Genomic DNA, 4619 nt, shown 5'->3' on the forward strand with positions numbered 1-4619 from the left:
AGCTGAGAGCACAATTCCAGGTTGCCAGGCTGAATGCTCAAAAATCGAAAGCTATTATTTATCATTATTTTGGTTAGCGTAGCAATCATTTTTCCTTGGCATTTTCTAGATGATACTGCACCTTTGCTGGCATGGATTGTTGGGGGTGAACAGTTTAGTGAGTAGGACTGCTGCTCCTTTGTAGGTGACCTCTGTCTTTTCTCTGATCACTGCAATATGGCCATTTCAATGGAGGCTCTGTGGGTTTTCTTCCAAATGCCAAGAGCAGTTACTTTAATTCACATTCTGAGCATGTGGGTCATGCTGCCCTCCTGTCTGGGGGTACAGCTGACAAAGTCTGACCTTCTGATCTTTGTCCCATGCACCACATGCTCCCAGGAATGGGGGTGATCTCTACCTGTCGCCTGGAGCTCGATTTTGAATCATGGAGACCCCATTAGTGTCAGAGTAGTACTGCACCCCCTAGAGTTTCCATTGGAAGATTTTCAGAAGTAGATCACCAGGCATTGCTTCCAAGACACCTCGGGGTGGACTGGAAACATCATTTTTTTTGCCTAGTAGGCCAGCATGCTAACTGTTCACACCAGATATGTTGTTATTTTGGCCTTACAAACATTTTTTTTTTTTTTCATTTAGTATTGCAACTAGAACTGTAAATTTGGTATTGTTATTATTGCTATTATTAAGTGCCACTGAGTCAGATCCGACTCATAATAACCCTGTACAGGTGAGAACCACATTCACCAATCCTGCATCAGCAGATCCTAAGAGAAACTCTGCCATCAAGTCGATTCTGACTTATAGCGACCCCATAGGACCGAGTAGAACTGTTCCTTGGGGTTTCTGAGGCTGTAAGTCTTTGTGGGAGCAGACAGCCCCACAGAGTAACTGGTGGGCTTGAACTGCTGACCTTGTGGTTTGCAGTATAGTCTTATTTCCTATAATGACACTGTGCTCCCCAATGTTGTTATTGTCTTGATGTACTGTTAAGTCCATTTTGAGTCATAGTGACACTTTAGGGTTTCCAAGGAGCAGCTGGTATGTTTGAACCCCCAATCTTGCTGTTAACAGTTTAGTACTTAACTCACAGCTCCATGTCAGGATTCCCACTGCTATTTTGTTGTTGTTGTTGTTAAGTGCCGTCGAGTTGGTTTCGACCCATAGCGACCCTGAACAGCGTTTCCGAGGCTGTAAATCTTTACGGGAGCAGATTGCCTCATCTTTCTCCCACGGAGCAGCGGTGGTTTCGAACTGCTGACCTTGAGGGTCGCAGCCCAATTGGTAACCACTACGCTACCAGAGCTCCATTTTAGGGAGAGGAAATTGACACAGGTATTTTAAATAACTTGAAGTCCCTCAAATAAGAATTAGGAGGAGAGGAGGAAGAAAAAGGAGAGAAATTAATTTTTGGCCAAGTGTATGAAATGCCATTCCCGTGATTATATTATGCTATATAATTTTTGTTGTTGTTCTTATTGCATGTTGCTGAGCCATTCTGGTGCATAGTAACCTAGGAGCTGCTGATGAGTTTGAACCGCTGACCTTACAGTTCAAACCGACCTTTCAGTCCATCCTATTATCCTACAGTGCCACAATTCAGCAAGCCTTTTAACATATGCATTCACCCAGAAAATATTTACTACAAATGGCCCTGGGACATAGTAACCACTCATTACAAAAAGTGATTTTTCAGAGAGAATAAGTGAATTGTGTGCCTCCACTTTATCTTATAAGAAATCAAATGACATATTGCATTAGGCAAATCTGCTGCACAAGACCTTTTGAAAGTGTTGAAGAGCAAAGATGTCAGCTTGAGGACTAAGGTGAGCCTGGCCCAAGCCATGGTACTTTCAATAACCTCATATGGACGCAAAAGCTGGACAGTGAATAAGGAAGACCATACACGAATTGATGCATTTTACATATGGTGTTGGAGGAGAATATTGAAAGTGCCACGGGCTTTCAAAAGAACCAACAGATCTGTGTTGGAAGACGTGCAGCCAGAATGCTCCTTGGAGGCCAGGATGACCAAACTTCGTCTCTCATACTTTGGACATATTGTCAGGAGGGACCAGTTTCTGGAGAAGGATATTATATTTGGTAAGATGGAGGGTCAGAGAAAAAGAGAAAGACCCCTAGCGAGATGGATTGGCAAAGTGACAGCATCTATAGGCTCAAGCGTGGCAACAACAGTGAGGTTGGCCCAGGATCGGGCAGTGTTTCATTCTGGTGTGCATAAGGTCACTATGAGTTGATACCGACTCAATGGCACATAACAACAACAACAACTTTATCTAATAAGGAGCTCTGGTGCTGTGGAATACACATTGGACTACTAACCACAAAATCAGTGGTTTCAAACCCAACAGCCCACTGTGAAGGAGAAAGATGAGACTGTCTACTCCCATGAAGACTTGTTGTTAAGTGCCATCAAGTCGGTTCCAACCCATAGTAACCCTGTATAGGGGTTCTGTGGAGCAGCTGGTGACCTTGCAGCTCAAACGGCTTTGCAGTCTAACACATTAACCCACAGTGTCACACCAAGACTCTATAAAGACTTACAGCCTCAGAAACCCTAAGGAGCAGTTCTACTTGGTCCTATGGGGTTGCTATGACTCAGAATCAACTGGATGGCAGAGTTTTTCTTAGGATCTGCAGATGCAGGATTGATGAATGTGGTTGCCACTCTTTGTGTGTGTGTGTGTGTGTGTGTGTGTGTGTGTTTAAGAGATAGAATCTATTACCATGCTGGCCAGACTGCACGGGTGAGTGAGGCTCCGGATTCGGGGGAGGAGAACTCACGAAAGAAACCTTCCTGTGGTGAACCCACACCCTTACAGCCACCATAAGTCTCAGTACTTCAAGATCTTAAACTTGTTTTTTTTTTTTTTTTTTTTTTAAATCATTGTGCTGAGGAACTACTGACTTTTTGAACTTGTACCCGCCGAGTGCAGCACAGTCTCAACTCCTTTGAGCTTGGGGAAAGTGGGGCTTCCAGTAATTATTGAACAGGGGGAGCCACTGGAGACAAACGAAAAAGAAAGTGAGGGTCATCTGCCCCACCATGTAATTTCAGCGCTTACAGTGGGCAGAGAATAATCAGTCAGCAGAGGAGGAAAAAAAAAGGGAAAAAACGGTGACTGTCTGATGTCATCTGGCAAGGACTGTGTCTGCCCGGCCGAGTGGCCTCTACCCCGCCCAACTGAACCACGCTCACCCGCCCCATTACCCCCACGATCCCTGTACCCCCGCCTTTCCGGACCCGGACCAGTCTGGACCGCGAGCACACACCGGAGCGTGCCCTAACCTTTGGAGCACGCACACACCCCGCTTACCCCACCCACGCACCATAGCAGGCTAGAGCACTGCATGGGCCACCCAAACCCGCCCTCCCCACAGCCCCCGCACTGCTTGCAGGACATCGCGTGAGCGCCGCCCTGCCCACGGGACCCACCGCTAGTCCCGCACCCCCTGACTGATCTCGTGTGACGCAACCCCACCCACAGGACCACCAGGCTCCCCCACGGGATTGCTCCCTCTGCTTCGGACAGCGCGCCAGCACCCCGCTGACCCGCCCACACAACATAACAAGCTAGAGCCCTACCCAGCCTCCCAGAACCCCCCTGGGACCCACCCTGCTGCAAAGCTTATTGAACTGCAAGGGCAGAACAAAGAAGCAGCAACACCACACACAAAAAAATTGTAATGACAGCAATTAATCAATACCTATCAATAATTACACTGATCATAAATGGATTAAATGCACCTGTTAAAGAGACGGAGGATGGCAGAATGGATAAGAAAACAAGATCCTTCAATATGCTGTCTGCAAGAGACACATCTCACATGCAGGGACAAAAACAGATTAACAGTTAAAGGATGGAAAAAAATATTCCAAGCCAATTCCAATAAAAAGCGAACAGGAGTGGAAGTACTAATTTTGGATAAAACAAACTTTAAGGTAAAAACCAGCATAATAGATAAAGATGGACATTATATCATGATTAAAGGGACAATTGAACAAGATAAAATAACCATATTAAATAGCTATGCTCCCAATGAAAGAGCGCCAAAATATATAAAACAAACTCTTATAGACTTGAAGAAAGAAATAGATGAATCTACAATAATAGTGGGTGATTTTAATACATCACTTTCAAAAATGGATAGAACAACCGTAACGAAACTTGACAAAGACACAGAAGAACTAAACAACAAACTCAGCCAACTGGACCTCATAGATGTGTAAAGAACATTCAACCCAACAACTGCACAATACACATACTTTTCAAGTGCACATGGAACATTCTCCAGAATAGACCATGTTTTAGGCCACAAAACAAATCTACAAAAATTTACAAATATCAAAATATTACAAAGCATCTTCTCAGATCACAATGCTATCAAATTAGAAATCAACAATAAGAAGACCAAGGAAATCAAGTCAAATACATGGAAACTGAACAACACCCTGCTGAAGAGTGACTGGGTAGTAGAAGAAATTAAATGTGAATTCACAAAGTTTCTAGAAATAAATGAGAATGAAAACACAACGTACCAAAATCTTTGGGACACGGCAAAAGCGGTGCTGAGAGGACAATTTATTGCAATAAATGTAC

Source organism: Chrysochloris asiatica, unplaced genomic scaffold (assembly GCF_000296735.1).
Source record: "Chrysochloris asiatica unplaced genomic scaffold, ChrAsi1.0 scaffold00001, whole genome shotgun sequence".
In the NCBI taxonomy this organism is placed as follows: Eukaryota; Metazoa; Chordata; class Mammalia; order Afrosoricida; family Chrysochloridae; genus Chrysochloris; species Chrysochloris asiatica.